Below are 17894 nucleotides of genomic sequence, written 5' to 3'. Positions count from 1 at the left end.
ATGAGAAACTTGACTGGCAAAACCACGTAACGTCTCAGAGTTCAAAAGCTTATGGTATACTTAGATCACTATATAAATCATCGCACTTACTTTCGACTGATGTTAAATTGCGCCTTATGCAAGCTCTAGTTCTTCCAATTTTCGATTACTGTGACGTTGTTTACGGTGTTAATTTAACAAAAAAGAATGCTAAAATTGCACAAAAAGTACAGAATTCTTGTATACGTTTTGCATTTAGCTTGAAACGAAGGGATCACATACTGCCTTATTTAAATGACGTTAATTGGCTGAATATGACACGACGCAGAAAACTACATCTGGCCTGCACAATATTCAAAATTCTGCAAACAAAAACACCCACATACTTATACGACAGACTCCAATTTAGACACGACATACACAACTACACGACTCGACACTCTAAGAAACTTAATCTGGACAGATTCTCAAAATCCATATTCCTGTCATCCTTCAAAGCTGCTTCTGCATATTGTTGGAATGCGCTGCCACCAGATGTTACCTCATGTGCGACATATAACAGCTTTAAAAGGGCAGTAACAAAAGTACTTCTACATGAGCAAGGACAAATCCTCAGTACACATGATTAGATTCAGCATGCTTACGTTGAAATCAAAACAAAAAATGATCAGATTCGAACCCAAGATGAACATTTTGATGTGTGTGAATGAGAAAAATTGTTTTTTATCTTTTTAGTGTGTTAATTACTGAAAAGTGAAAATGTAATGGAATTCGTATGTTATAGTAGTAATTGTATTTTGTTTGTTTTATTGTAGTAGATTTTGCGGGTTAAGTGGTAGAGCAGCCACAGGCTGAACTTCGCCCATGAATAAAGAAATTCTAAATTCTAAATTCTAAAAATACACTAAATAAGTCTTAACTTTGTATTTTGCTAATATGTTCTATTGAAGCAAGCTGTGTAATTGCATGTTGTTGCCCCCTTCTAGTTTTACATGTGTAACACTGTTGTACTTATAATATGAAAGCTATGTATGTAGTTTTTAAAGTTATCTAGTTGTATGGGGTAATCCTGTAAGTTTATTAACCCAATTTGAAAACTTAATAGCATGTTGAAGATTGAGGCATTGATGAGAAATACCAATATCTGTGAAATGAAGTTAGGAATAAATAAGGTTTAAAGGGCATTGTTAATGTGCATTGATTTCAAGTTTATTTGCTTGAATATTGTATATTATTTGGAATTTTGTCATTATTCATACCAATTTTGTGGATTCATGATAATGTGCATACATCTTTATTATTTTTCGCTGTGAACAAGGATGCTTATTTTTGTAATTGAGGCTTAATTTTCCCTGTTAATTTACTAATTTCTCTTATGCTGTATATCCATCCAGTTTTCTATGCTGACGATTTTCATTTATTCAAAAATATATTTACTAGCTGCTAATTTTGCTGAAATAACTAGAACTAGTCCAGAATTTCTGATATAGAGTTGGGCTAATCCATAATGTTTGAAGTAAGCTGCTTGGCTAGTTATGAGGATTAGGTTGAAGATGTCATTTGTACCTCCATACAGGATGTTTGTTTCTTGACAGTTACCTAGGTTTAGTGAAATATAGATTCCAAGAAATATTTTCCACAATGAAATAGATACGAACATAGTTCAAAATTAATTATTCTTTCATACAGGGTTTCTATAAATTACTTACACAAAAGTAACAGTTAATTGTGAAGAAAGTGTATTTGTAACGGGAATGTTTTATACATCAATGAATACAGCATATCTTCATATTTTCTCTACAAGTGTTCAATATGTGATCCTTTCATCACACTGCAAATGTCCCAGCGGTATTAGATTTCCTGCCAAACCTTTTGAAGCATGTCTGTGTCGATGGTCGCAGCTGCCTGTGTTATTCGGACCCATAGCTCATCGACGTTGCTGGGAAGATGGTGGGAACAAATACACTTTCTTTATGTAACCCCAGATAGATGAATCCATGGGGTCAAATCAGGCGAACAAGGTGGCCACGGAATCGTTCCTCGACCAATCCAAGTCTGTACTTCACGATTGAGGTAGGCGGTTACTTCTTTAAAAAATGCAAATCAGCACCCACATCTTCACGCAATTGTGACATTAGATAATTCTCAAGCATGTCCAGGTATGATATGCCTCTGACAGATAAGCAAAGGCTCACACCTCCAGTGGCAGCATCTGAAACTAGCAACTGGAAGCAAATGACGTGCGACAATAAACTTGAAGGTATATTGTATTCATTGATGTATAAACCATTTCTGTTGCACATAAATTTCTTCACAATTAACGGTTACTTTTGTATAACTAATTTAGAGAGACCCTGTACATTGTGTATCGAAAAACCTGCAAAAGCTCTTCTCTCAAATATATTACGATAGAATTCTCCATTAAAATTCTAATGTTTGTGATTACTTGCATATTATGACCTGTAATTACCAAATGTCCCCATTTCTTATTCGTAAATACCCATGTCATGGACGTTTAAAATGTTATAGTCTCATTTGAGTTATGCATTAAAGTTGTTTCCCACTTCGGGAGTGGTGTTATCATGTGAAAGAGGCCATGGAAGCATCACTTGGGTTTTAGCAGAAAGCTCATTTTAAATTGAGGAAAATTAGAATATGCTTTCCAAAAAATGTCGCTTTAAGTCTCCATATGTTGAAAGCAGATCACGTGTACTGCCACAATTCTAATTATCCACATTGGTATTATAGGTTGTGTAGGTACATGTTTTTATCTAATGTTTCAATTTTCCATGCATAAGTCCTTAGGGTACAAAAGTGCAGTTAAAAATATTTTAGTTAAAGGAAAGAATGAAGGTGATTGATGTGGCACCACTATGCCAGCCTTCTTTATATTCTTTCTTATGTATATATTACTTGAAAGTTTAAATGTTGTGTGCAAGGTGAATAACAGATACAATTGTTTAGAAAGAATTTTCACTTAACTGACAGGAAAGTTATAACATACTGTTGTACTAATGTATATTTAGAATATTTGTTGATTAGTGTTGCTGAGAATAATCCTTGAATTGTTTTAAAAGAAATTTGTACTCATGATAGTGTAAGGAAGTGCAGCTTTACAAGCATGAAACATTCATATTTAGGAAATTATCAGTAAACCAGCTAGAATGTGGATTTTATTCAGATCATTCTAGTGATATATGGAAGACTCACTGAGAAATTTTGTGAATTGTCTGAAATTTCAATTTTTGTGTCGAAGAATAGTGTGTGCACAGCATATTTACTTTCAGGTGCACAATGCAAGCATTTCAATTGACATGTCTGCAACAATATTTTTTGGAGACCTATAAGGGTATAGGGAAGGGGGGCATAAGTTGATATACCACTTGCATCACTGCTGTTAGTAAACAGTTTCATCTATTGTTTTGCCCTCCTATAGCTAGGGATGGCTGGAAATGAGTAAAAAGTCTTCTTGTAGTTTATGCTACCTTGTTTTGTCTTTTTTGGATTTAGCCTTGTTTGCCCAAGTAGGTGGTGACTCAAATCTAGCAAAACACTGTGATTTTTACTCTGACCAGTGTTCAGCATTTGCAAGCCAACAACGGTTTAAAGAAAATTTGGTTAACATATAGTTGACATGGGTCTGGGTCATTCCTATTGTCAGAGCATAGCTTTTCTTTGTTTATCTGTAATAGAAACTAGGTTGTGCAAGAATTCAAATTTTCTTCTTGCTTGCCTTGTTTCTACGTCTGTATATGTGATCACAACATTCTTTTGTTTACGGAAAAGTGAATCTGCTGTGCTACATTTTGATTCCTATTTAATGGCAAGCTTTAAGACAATATTATCTCAAGTTGCTGCATTTCGTCTTGGAAATTGGGCTCATTTGATATGGAATAATGAAAGTTCCAATAGAACTTAAAGTTGGCCATTTCATGTTGTGAACATGCTTAATGGAACAGTTTATTTCCTTTGGTCATGTGAACTATAATATTCCCATGGATTAATACTCAATTTACCTTCACAAATTATATATTTTTATTTGTTATTTCGGGAATCTAACTAAAGCTCATATTACATGAAATTAGCTTTATCTTGGTCACACCCATGGTTTAATTTATTGAAATTATCATTCAACGCAAAATTTCTTTGTACCCACAACGTTACAGCATTGCCCTAGATTGAATTTTTGCATTGTACAAAATATGATGTAACTTTTAGGATCATGCTCCTAATGACATCCCCATTGATAAAATATGCAATTAGATTCACAAAACAATATGAAATGCCTGTGTTTTCCATGAAGTGCACATCTTTTTGCAAAATATTTGCCACATCTCACATGCACATAACATGGCAATTGAGGTTGTGTGTTTGCCTTGCATTTTTGCGTATCACTGTTGTCTGTTACATCCTTGCTTTAAAGAAATTCATGCAAACTATGTACACACACATTCTTCTGTTCTCATTTATCACACAGAACAGTCTGAAACATTTTTCCCACCACTGTTTTGTACCACAATTATAGCATTTTTAAATCTTATTTCTCAATAAAACATTGCCACCCCACACCCCCATCACCCTTACGTCCTTTCCATGACAACAGACTGTATAGGCTGGACCTCTTTCCATAACAAGCACATTATACAGAGATGAAATTCCGGTAGTTCTATGTAATGCCACAGCACACTAAGAAAGGAGGCTCTGGAACATGAAAACACAGCCAGTACATGGGATTTGTTTTCTGCATTGTATCCTTTCATCAGTTTTGTCTAATATCCCTATTGTTTCGGTGAGCCAAAACTGACAAATTTACTTTTAAATTCAAGTATACCAACAGAAATTAGTTACTGTCCTATGAAATGTTCCTTCTTGATCTGTAGCTGAACGAGCTGCTAATGCGTGGCAATACCATTTCAAAATGCCAAATTACATCCTTCCATGTGTCAATTTAAAATTTTGCAGACAACCTCGTGGAGGGAGTGGCATCAGTCTACTTCAGACAATACCTAGTTCCTTCTCTATTCCCTTGATTTCTGATGTACTAGGTTCGTTCAAGGTTGACCAGATTTCTATTGCGAGGGGAAATAATGGAAAGTCCTACAAGCACCATACTAAGCTGGTTTTTCAAGTATTTCCACAGAGCATCCAACCACAGTTGTCGTTCCCTGAATCCTTGGGCGTAGAAGGAAGTTGACTGCTGTCTTAACCACTGCAGGACATCTTTTGTGTCAGTGCTTCATCGTTCTTCAATTTCTACCCTCTTGTTTGCCTTTCCAAGGAGCTCAAGCAAAACTGATAATCTAATCACTGAGGGCTAAGTCCGGAGTGTACGAACATAACATCAAAACCTCCCAGTGCATTTCAGTGAGAGTTGTTGCATTCAAATTGACTGTGTGGGGCTGGGCATTGTCATGATGAAGAATGACATTTTCAGATAACATTCTCAGTATTTTTGTGAATTGCATTCCATATGTCATCCTTGATCAATGTGCAGTAGTACTGGGCATTAATTCTGACCCTTACTCCAAAAAAAATCCATATGAATAACATCTTGTTTGTACCAAACATGTCCATGTGGTTCATTCATCAGCAATTATCATTCTTTGCCAAACTACTGCAGTTCTTTTCCTTTTTACATTACTGATGCTATCTATATAGCAATCTTTGAATTTTTTAAAAAGTGTCTATTGAAACTCCAAATTAGCCCTCCTTTATAAGGAGAAACCATTTATTTCGGCAGGAAGTGAAGCAATTGCAACCATCCTCATTCATTTAGGATGTGATTTTTTATGTAAATTTTCACCCCCTTCCAAAATTGTGTTGATGTATGTGTGTGTTGTCAACAGTGTGGGCACTCAGATTTAAAGGAACACAAGCATATAAGTTCTCGGACGAAAGTAAGCAACCTGCTACGTAAAAGAAAAGTACTTTAGAAGTTCTGATTCTTTAAATCGATCGCTCAAATTTTTTAATTCAATTTTCAATACTATTAATTCTGAATTTAGTAGGAACTTAGGGCAGCAGCTTAATTGCTTATTTGCTGTTTTCCTTTAAGAACCTGAAGCCAAGAAGGTAGCAGCAGTGAATGACCCTTGTGGTGCTCAATTGGCTGCGTTAAGGCAGCAGCAACAACAGCAACAGCAGCAGCAACAACAACAGTCACAGTCACAAGGTGCAACAACGCCGCAACCAACGCAAAACCAACAGACACCACCACAGGCTGTGCAGGCTGCCCAACCTCGTGTAACGGGTGCAGCAGTCCCACATGCCGGCCTTGGTGGTGTCCAGTCAGAAGACATTCGGGTCCCGGACAAGATGGTTGGCTTGAGTGAGTATGCAAATGATTTTTTTTTTAATCCTCTCCAATTTCAGGGTAGCTTTGCAATTTCTGCCTTGATTTTTTTTTTTTTTTTGCAAAGAAAAGGACAAGTGATTAGTACCTGATAATTTGAGCACCGTTGTTTGTTGTCCAAATTTGTTAGCTCAAATCGTGGCTTCATAAAAGGAATATATGCTGTTCTATACATAAGATTGGTTTGATTTACATGCTTGACAGATCTGTTAGTAGTTTTCCTCTTATTTTTGTTACTTTTGAATATGAAAAGTATTACTGCTGTTTAATTAGCTGCACAGGCTGTTTTTCTTTAACTCTACTCTGGATGAGCATATGAAGACCAAAATATTATAACTTCCAGCACACTTAAGAAATTCCCTGTTGAATTTCTTGTGAATATACAGAGCAGATGTTCCATTCATATACCATAAGCTCGTCGAACAAAAGGTAAATTTTGGTATTTCCTCAAACTGTCGATCTTAATGTGGCTTTTTCTACTTCTCATAGTGCTAAGAATGTTAACTCACTCATAAATACTAATATTTCAGTTGTGCTCGGGAGCTTATAATGAATATTGTACATCAACGGAGTAGAACGGAAGGTCCAGGAGGAGGTGGCGGCGGTGGCGGAGGAGGAGGAGGAGGAATGTCTGATATGGGAGGAATGGGCAATCATGCTCAGGTAATCACACTGGTAAGTTGTAGCATTCCTCTGGGATAAGATGTCTGCTGTATGTAATTTAATTTTAGTACGTAAGATAAGTGTTTGTCAAAGGGCGTCCCTTTTATGATTTCTTGCTGCTGTATGACCAATAATTTATGCATATGTTTTTGGTGATAATCATTAATACTATCATTACTCGGATATTTCTTGAAAATAGAGATGGGATGGATTGGCACTTTATCTCTCTTCTGTCATCGGTAACATTGCTAATAATTTTATCTGCCAGATATATCTTGTACATCGCCTATAACTGCGAAATTCTAATTTTAAAATTATTATGGATATAAAGGTTTTTGAAAGTAAAAGGGACAAACTTTGGCAAGCCTTTATAGATTATAGTTAGCACATTAAAAAAATATTACATTTATCCTTAATTCAGTACAAATAAGACCAGAAAAAAGTTTTCTCAGGTTTACCAGCAATCTTCAGTTTTCATCTATAATTGATATGACATGGAAAGTACACATCTAACCAGGATCAAATTATTTTCGAAAAGGCTACTCCTAGTGTGTCCCATTTGAGCTGCACGAAATTTGCTGTCCGCCATTGGATCAAGTTGCACCGAAAGGTCTGGGCAATTTTGAAAAGATATCCAAAAACCTGAAAGTCTTGGCAAAATGAGGGGGAACCTTGTTCATAAGCATAATTGAAACAGTAATACATTTAATTAAAACATTTTTTACTTGTTTTGTTGGAATTGAGAATTAGTGATATTATGAACAAATTTTGCCATCAATAAGAATTATCACATGCCTTTCAACATGGAGCCACAGTAGTCTAGTCAGTTGGAATTTCTCTGGCCTTGTCCCAGCAGAAAGTAGCTCTGTGGCTCACCCAGCCTCAATAAATGGGTACCCCGGGGGACGTAAAGGTGGTTGGAGCACTGTGCTGATCACCTCCAAAATCGCAAGAGGTCAATGTGTGGGGCCCTATTGCCACATCCGCTAAATGTTCCTTCATGGCACAGTACAATATGGACAGGCAACTTTGTACTACCTTTCAACATAATGAAGCTAATACTTATTCACGTGTGTACATGCTAGAGGACACACTCTCCGAATGCTGAATTTTTCATTATCTTGTTTTCTGTTTCCTGGTAGACCGAATAGCAGGTAGTGCCTAATAGTGTCTTCAAACCTGTAAGTACAGTTTCATGAGCTGAACGTACACATGTAACCTCTAAAAATATGAGAGGGTGTTTTATTTCACCTCATTTCTTGCTCAAAATTTTCTTTTACACTTCATGTATATCAACACTTTTTAATATGAATGTCCACATAACAGCATAAGATAATTTGAAAAGTATGAAAAACGTTTGTGCTTCAAAGTCTTTTGTCGTTTAACGTCCTCTTCTGTCCAATGTTTTGAACTTGTTTTCCACATTCTTCCTCAGGAGCCCCGGGTGTTATTGGGCTACTTTAATTCCTGGAACCTGGAAATAGGTCCAAATAAGTATGTATGTACATCCTTAGATTAGGTTTAGAATTCTGATGGACAGATTACATTAGGCACAGTTCATTACACTCTCGCAACAGAGAACAGGAACAATTATGAAGTCACCATCTTCCAAAGAACATCATTTTTTTTTATTTAGCCATGAATCAAAAAGGATTTTAATTGTTTTGTCCTCACCCAGGTTGAAATTATGGTACCAGGACCCAAAGTTGGACTGATAATTGGCAAAGGAGGTGAAACAATAAAGACTCTTCAAGAGAAGTCTGGTGCAAAAATGGTCGTGATCCAGGATGGTCCACAGCAAGAACAAGAGAAACCTCTGAGAATTAGTGGAGATCTTCAAAAAGTAGAGGTAAGGATACACCATGTGATTCTTTAATGATCGGTCTAGTATGGTTGACATCATATTTTAGTCTCGTTGTTCAACTGTGCGTAAGCCGGTTTTCCCACTAACCTGCAATGTCAATTAAAGGCTGTACACTTATGGATATGGAACTTTTTACAAGTTGAACAGTGATTTGCGACTAAAGTGTTAAAAATATGCTTTATGTAGTAACTAGGGCTAATGTCTTATTTCCACTTAACCTTTTGACGCCCAAGCCCTTTTTCAATAGTAAGCCTCGGTTGCCCAAGCCGATTTTGAGCAAAATGCAGAGTTTCAATTAAATGAGTGTAGTTCGGAAGCTAATTGCCCTAGAGAGATGAGTGATATACCGTTGTACGCGCAATGAACCAGAGATTCAGACTATATGAAATTTTTGCAAATTCGGCGTATATGTGGCGGGGGGAGGAGGCTAACTCTCAAAACGACCTGGACACAGCGTCTCGATCGAGACGCTTGGGCACCTAAAAGTTAAAGCTTATCACAGAATTATATGTGGGGGAAGGGGGTAGGATACATTGTCTTCAGCCTGTAAATTGTAACAATTCAAAATACTTAAAAATTTAATAAATTATCATTTTCTGAGGAAAGAAACTTGAGATAGCAAATTATTATACTGAAATGAAGTACACGCTTACCTGTGAAACTGTTGGAATTACATGATAGAAATCTACCAGCTTTGGTTGGGAATAGTCCTAGTTTCACATACTTCCAATGTATTACAAGTTCCATGTCTTCCCACAACGATGTTAGAAAAATAATGAAAAATATGAAATTTGCAGTTTCCATAACATTGACACACTATGGAAGTGTTGCAGGACATTTCTCTGGACCAAGATTCTCAGATTTGGGGAAAGTATTAGCCTATGTTGGTGTCACTTTCGGATCCTAATACTCGGCCTTCTAAAATTAAATTAAATTCTACATCGTTTTTCGGAATTAATTCTATGAAGTATTGTGTGGCATTTTTTTTTAACTTGGAAAAGTGTTTACAGATATCAGTGGTTAAATTTTAAGTAATACATCACCATTGGCTCAGACTTAATTTTAAATTTCTTCACCCCGGTCCCTTGAGAAACGTAAAATTAAGGTGTAAACAGAGTTGGGGTAAGTGAAAACACTACAGAATTATCTGGAAATTTGATATATCTAAGAAAATGTTTTTACATAAAAAGCAGGAACTCTGTTATAGTTGTTAAACTGATAGGATGTGTTAGATAAGTATTATAACTTGTACCAATAAAGCTGCAGGTCTACTTATAATAGCGCATTTTGTTTATCAGTTCTTGAGGTCTGAACCAATGCAAATTCTAATCAATGCTTATGGCTAGGGCCCAGGACTTGGTTATAACATATTTTTTATTTGGCATCAGATCGTGTACTGGGACGAGATCTTTACATATCTGATGAAAATCATCTGAAGTAGACCAACTTGATAAAGCATATTTTAACATATTTTACCAATTTTGCTTCTTTACAAATTTCTTCAATTTTCTCGTAATAAGACATATTTCTGTATAATTTCGTAATTATCTTGCATATACTGTTGTTTTATAATTTAATTTTTCTTCATATATTTAGCGCAACTGATAGTTCATATTATTGATGCTAGGATAAGGAAATGACGAATGAAGAATTTAAAAGCAGTTGCAGTCTTCTTTTACCAACTGAAAATAGAACAATAATGCCCCCTTTTTTATCCCGCTGACAATTAATATTCATTGAAACATTATTGAGGGAAGATGTTATCTCATTGTTAGGGGCATGCATATTTCGTTTTTAATGAAAAAACTAAATTTAAAAAAAACATTGTAGTGTTAATTTTTCATGTTTTTGAAAGGTGTGAGATGCATTTTGTGACCATATTTTGTCACGAAATAATGCGAAATGAACTGCAAAAAGCGAAATTAACTCTTAAACACGAAATTCAGGGTTTATTCACCGACGCGACACCTTCTGAAGTCTGAAATAAACTTAATACTCTGGTAACTACATAAATGTGATATTAGAAGTGAAATGTTAATTCTGTGGAATAAGTGTAGTTTTTAAATCAAATTTAGGATTATATTCACAATTTTAAAACCAATATGTCTTTTTATATACCACTTTTCATCCATTTTTTCACCGCTATAACACCGATATTTTATTTTATTTACTGCTTTTGAACCCGAAATTGACTCCGTTTTTGTACCGATATTTTGCTTTTTTATTTACCAAAAATATGTGCCTCTACTCATTGTTGTGCAGGATTCTGGCTTCATTTAATACTCCACCCCCAGCCTAGTCTATCTTCCCTGGAAGATACTGAATCCCATGTTATGAGAAATTCAAAAGTACTGTAGTGCATATTTTTGGATTTACTAGGAATATTTCTACCTTTTTCTGACATATTTTTCAATTTTTGACATAATTACATATATATTTTACAGTTTTATAGAACATAACGTTCCGGGCCCTACTTATGGCCGTACTCTTGCAGATGTTGCTTATGCCAACACTTCAGTATTATAGAAATATACGGTGAGTCACATAATTATTCGGACAGATAAGATTTCTGAATATTTACAGACGTAGTCATGATATAATACGATGATAAATGTTTAATATTTATTTAACAACCAAAACACAATATGAGCACACTGTTAATTATCTTCAATTATGTTTAATATAATATATTAGTAAAATATTTTCATTAAACAAAACAAACATTGTTTGTGGGTTAAACAAAATTATTCGGACACATGGAAGGAGAGACAGGAAAACACGCTTGAAAAGCAACGAACAGAAATGTCAGTATCTTGTAGGCATCCCTTTCAATTTTAATACCTCGGATAAACGATTTGGCATACTTTCTACCAATTTTCTGGTGTACACTGGCGATATGTTGGCCCATTCATGTTGAAGTCTCTCCTTGAGGTCTGCCTTCGAGGTTATAGGTGTTTTCCTCACTTCTTTTTCCAACTTACACCAGAGGTGCTCAATGACGTTCAAGTCTGGAGACTGCGGTGGAGGATGGAGCACTTTTGGGCAGTTGTACAATAACCATTCTTGTACTATGCGGGAAGTGTGCTTCGGGTCATTATCTTATTAAAACATAAAGTTACAAAGAATGCCCATCATTCCAGCACTAGTCTTTAGATTTGACTTCAGAATGTCAAGGTAAAGGTACCTGTCCATTGTCTGTTCGATGAAAGCCAATTTACCAACGCCTTGGGCCGACATGCAGCCCCAAACCATTACGTGACCACCCCCGTGCTTCACTGTTGCTTGCAAATTTTTCCCTCGGAGCTCCTCATTTGGTTTACGCCACACTGTTACCCTCCCATCTGACTCACAAATATTGAATTTACTCCCGTCAGTGAAAATTACCCGATTCCACCATGTCTGATCCTTTCCTAAGTGTTCCTTTGCGAACACCAGTCTTTTTGTCCTGTTTGGCTTACTTACAAATGGCTTTCTCCTGGCTACACGGCCATGATAGTTTGCCCTTCTGAGCACTCTTCGTATAGTTTCAGGATGACTATGCTTTCCACACTCCTCAGCTATCTCAGCACACACCAAAGGAGCACTCATCTTTGTTTTTTTTTAAATTTTCCTCAAGATTACTGTCTCTTCTCTGGGGGAAAATATTCTTGGTCTCCCTGTATGACCGTGGGACTCGATCCTGTCTTCATCTTTAAATCGCTTAATAATATCTGCAACTGTACTTTTTTTCATTTTCAACATTGAGGCAATTGTACGGTAAGTTTTACCCTTAGCGTGGTGCCATATCACTAACTGATGTTGTTCAAATGAACTTTCCTTTCCTCTTCGCCCCATTTCTACATAGAAAATGTTCTTATATCACAACTTTGTTAAACAAAACGCGATCGTAATTGCTACAGAAACCTACAGGAAACCAGAGTTAATATATATGAACAGAGTATGAATCAATTCGTAAATCGAAATTGTCAATGTATCGCAAACTTACGTTAACATTTACTATGTGTCCGAATAATTTTGTGGCACTATTTTTGCAACGGTAGGGATTCATCCTTCGTTATATTGTTGCTGATGTTCGTTTTTTAACCTTTTATCGACCAACATGACATTTTTTAAACGAAAATCAACTTCAACGCTGTACACAGATTTCACTCCCTTCCCGCTCATAAACGTTAGAAATTTACTGTGTGTCCGAATAATTATGTGACTCACTGTATACTTAACATGAAGAACATGAAATATTAAAATAAGAGTATTACTAGATGGTCAACTAATCCTGACTGAGCTTTGCTAATTTACATATTTCTTCTGTGCATTTGTGGGTGTAACATACATGTAGTGTTTGCAGAATGGGCTTAGTTTAGTGTTTTTTCCTGCATTTAATGCTAAACCTGGCCTTGCCTTGAATTACCAGAATTCATGAATAATTTTTGTTTTTATTTTTTCCTCTTCCAGTATGCAAAACAGCTTGTGTATGACCTGATAGCAGAGAAAGAAATGCAGGTAAATATTCACTTCAGCACTATTTATTTCGCCTTGTAATGCCTGATGAAAAAGGTATGACTTCTGTTAAAAGTTTTATGTATTGCTTGATTTACCAGCTAGGAATTTTACAGATTATAGAAGTTCGTCACCTATTTTTTTAGTCATTTTTTGTGCACTGCTTGCCTTTGGCATTTTTATGAAACATACTTATGATGTGACATTAAGAATGTATTTTAATGTTATTGAAAGAGCATAAAAAATCACTTGTATAGTAGATCCAGGCCTATTTGTCAATAAATGGATTAGTTCATATTGTTGAAAGGTGTGCCTGGAGGACGTGTATTTTGGGTGCTATGCAGTTATTCTTGTAGGGTAGTTGAAGTACACTTATTTTCACATCCAGATTGTTATAATTTGAATAGGTATAAAGGTTACTTGTATGCTAAGGAAATTTGTGGTTAAATTGTTGCTCTGAAGAATGTAGCTTTATTGCTTAATACTTGTATCATGTGCTATTTTTAAGAATGATGAATAACATGCTTGCTTTGTCTATTTGGTTAGCTGCATAAGTAGGAGCAACTTGCATAATTTTTTAAAAAAATTAGGGTGTTGTCCCCAAGTGTGTTACGTAGTGGGAACTGTAGTTATGGTTCCCAACTATCCCTTCTCCAATACCTGCATTGGATGTTGGGAGCATGGTTTGCTTTTGTCCTTTGATAGTTTTGTTTCTCATCAGGCCTTTACCCGTGGTCAACGTGGGCCAAACCAAGGATTCAGTGAATACGGAGGTGGTCCCGATTCAGCAGAGGTAGGGGTTATAAGTATTGTTCAGTAATTGCAGCCGTTTCATGTTTTACATTGTTTCTCGGTAATGCAAATCTCCTTACATGCCAGAGTTTCGCACAAGTTTTCTGATGCTGAAGGAAGTTTGTTTTTGTTTTGAAAATTGATTTCCTTCCCATTGAAATTGTGTATTAGCATGTTCAGGCATCTGAAGGAGTGTTGTCTGTGGTGCAGTTTAATGTTCTGGCATTCATTTTGTGCAACACTCCATTCTGCATGTTTATATTCTCTAATTGTATAATTTATTTATTATCTAAGGAAACCCGTGCATGTACATTCAGAAGTTTTTGACTTAGGATTATTATGTGACTATTGATAGGTGCGTGCATGAAGTTAAGGATGCAATGCAACATTCAATTGATTGCCCGTAAACCCTGACAGAGGTTTTTTTTACATATGTATGTATAGCATGTAGAGATGACCAAACACAAAATTTTGTGATAATTTTCTATCCCGAAATTTGATATTTTCATATTCAGATTATACAATTATCTGAAATACCTGAATGTATTGATTCTCTGGACAGTTTGTTATTTATCTGTTTTGGGGCTCTTCGCATATTGTCATATTAATTCTACTGTATAGATTCTCTCAAAGTCCTCTTCTAATCTATCTGTTTATTCATTTTATGGATTCTCAGCAGATTTTTTAAATGTTTACCTTTTTTTTTTAAACTAAAACAGATCTATATCTACATTACTAAGGTCAGTGTAAATGCAGTTTTCCACCGTAACAAAAATGTAAAAGGGTTACAGTTAAGAATGTAACATTGTTTGATGTCCCGATCCTTTACATGGTAATTATTTTCTTAATTCCAGACCATTCTTCCCAGAATAACTTGCTGAACTTGAAAAAGTAAATAGCCATTTGCAGACACAGGTTATCTCAATACTTTGATATCAGGATATCTGATATCCAGATAGCTGTATTATCCAAATTATCTGTTGCATCCGAAATGGATATCAGATATTTTGAAATCTGGATTTTCTACAAACAAGAATCCTCTTGGATAATTTCTTAAGCTCAACAATTTTCAAATACAGTAGATTCTTGATCATATATTTTTAAATCACCTAGAAAACCTTCAAAACTTTTGAGGAAATCAACCTATGGGCGTAACAGCCAAGTCCGGATATATTGAAAATATACCCAGATGCCTGGAAACTTAAAAATCCAGTTGTTTTTGTTTTTTTTTGGCCAAGATTAAGAAATGGAAAGAAATTTGCACTTTTTCTTGAACCAGCTTCTTAATGGAAGATATTCTACACAAAAATGTTAAAACGTGGTTGAAATGCCACCAAAAGATCTGAGTAGTACAATCAGGTCGGTTGAGAAACCGAAAGTGGAGCTCGGTGGAGCTCGCCTTAATGGATTTCTCTCGTAAGGCATGAGCTCCATTTTCTCGCAGTGTTGCCAACTCCTCACTCAAAAAAATCACCAAGGTTTTTTTGGGTCTAACCTAACCTAAAGCAAGGAGCTGGCAACACTGCTTGAGGCTTGTTTTATTGGATTTTTCTCGTAAGGCATGAGCCTTATTTTCTCGCAGTGTTGTTAGTTTCTTACTCGAAAAAATCACCAAGGTTTTTGGGTTTAACCTAACCTAAAGCAAGGAGCTGGCAACACTGCTTGAGGCTCACTTTAATGGTTTGTTCTCGTAAGGCATGAGCCTTATTTTCTTGCACTGTTGTTAGTTTCTCACTCGAAAAAATCACCAAGGTTTTTGGGTTTAACCTAACCTAAAGCAAGGAGCTGGCAACACTGCTTGAGGCTTGCTTTAATGGTTTGCTCTCGTAAGGCACGAGCCTTATTTTCTCATAGTGTTGTTAGTTTCTCACTCGAAAAAATCACCAAGGTTTTTTGGGTCTAACCTAACCTAAAACAAGGAGCTGGCAACACTGTTTGAGGCTTGCACCTAACCTAACCTAACCAACCTAACCTAACCTAACCTAACCTAACCCAACCCAACCCAACCTAAAACAAAGAGCTGGCAACACTGCTTGAGGCTTGCCTTGCAGCATTGCCAACATCTTACTTGAAAAGTTACCAAGGTTTTTATTCGGTCTAACCTAACCTAAAACAAGGAGCTGGCAACACTGCTTGAGGTTTGCACCTAACCTAACCTAACCTAACCTAACCTAACCAACCTAACCTAACCTAAAACAAGGAGCTGACAACACTGCTTGAGACTTGCCTTGCAACGTTACCAACATCTTACTTGAAAAGTTACCAAGGTTTTTATTCGATCTAACCTAACCTAAAACAAAGAGCTGGCAAGTTTGCTTGAGGCTTGCCACAGTGCATAAAACAATTTTTTGCCAACCTACACACACTGGGCAAGGAGAGCTGGCAACAAACACACACTGCTGTAAAAGAGAGATGGATGGATGGCAACACAGTATGTGTGTGCGTGTGTGTATGTAGCATTATTAACTAGAGTTGGCAACCCACTTACAACTAAAAAAAATAGAGATGCCAATGTTGCTGTAAGAGAGAGAGACCTAGAGCTGGCAGCAGTGGTGAGCAAATACGCATTATTTCCAAGTCCCCGGCACCAATGTATATTGTGATTTTTGTAAACCTCTCTCGCGAGAACGATGTGCTGCACACACGTGCGCTGGTGCTTTTATTATTTTCGTATTGTGACGCAAACAAACAAATAATAATTGTTGTTTTTTTTAGGTTTTCTGCCCCCTAACCCCGCCAGGGTGCGTGGTGCCCAACCCAAAAAGGTTCTAACGGCTGCGGGTGTAGATAACCACACTTCTATAGAGTTTTGTGTGTTTGTTTTTGTCCTATGGGATATTTTTGTTTGTCAAAAATTCGAGATATTTGCAATTTAAGATTTTTTTAATGCTGGACTTAGAAAATTTTTGGAATATTTTTTTTTGTTTCATGACGACCTATGTTTATTTTGGTATGGGAGGACAGAGGACACCGAGACGATGCTAATGCAAGAAATCCTAGCTCTCTATGATTATTTTTTCGAAAGTTACGAGTGATCAAAAATATTTTTGGCAATTGGCCCACTCTTGACCTCCAAGAACTTCCGAAAATTTTGTACACGTACTCTGCATCAAAAATATAGACAAAAGGGTTAACGGGGAGGATTTTTGCACTATCTCTCTCTCTCACTGTTTTTCGAGATATTTCCAATTTAATGCTGGACTTGGAAAATTTTTCGACAGATGGGGGTTAAATTTGCTTTCATGACAACCTATGTTTTTTTTTGTTAGGAGATTAAAGAGGATGCCGAGACTCGACCGATGCACTAAACCCGATTTTTCTACGACTATTTGTTCAAAAGTTGCGAGTGATTAAAGTTTTGGGAGGTGGGCTAACTTCTTACCTCTTGGCCCCAGGACCACCAAAACTTGGTACACGTATTCTCCACCTCCAAAATCGACAGAAAAAAAAAAAAGGTAACTTTGCTACCGGGATGGGGGTGTTTTTTTTTTGATAACACTGTGACCCTGCGCTTGGCAGCCATATTCTAATTTTTATTTTGTACAGACAACATTTACTGATTAGAGGATGTAAAACTCAGTTATACTTTAACATTTTATCGATAATACTGAATGCAGAAAAATTGTAAATAATAAAATAGCCTATTATATTTTTTAATATGAGTAGTAAATAGGTGGAAATAATTGTCATGTTTGTTTGGCATTTTTCGTGCGGTGTGCCTGCGCCCCAGAGCGTGGTGGGTGAAGT

Source organism: Lepisma saccharinum, chromosome 1, assembly GCF_977018435.1.
Source record: "Lepisma saccharinum chromosome 1, izLepSacc3.1, whole genome shotgun sequence".
Taxonomy (NCBI): Eukaryota; Metazoa; Arthropoda; class Insecta; order Zygentoma; family Lepismatidae; genus Lepisma; species Lepisma saccharinum.
This window is presented reverse-complemented; position numbering follows the sequence as displayed.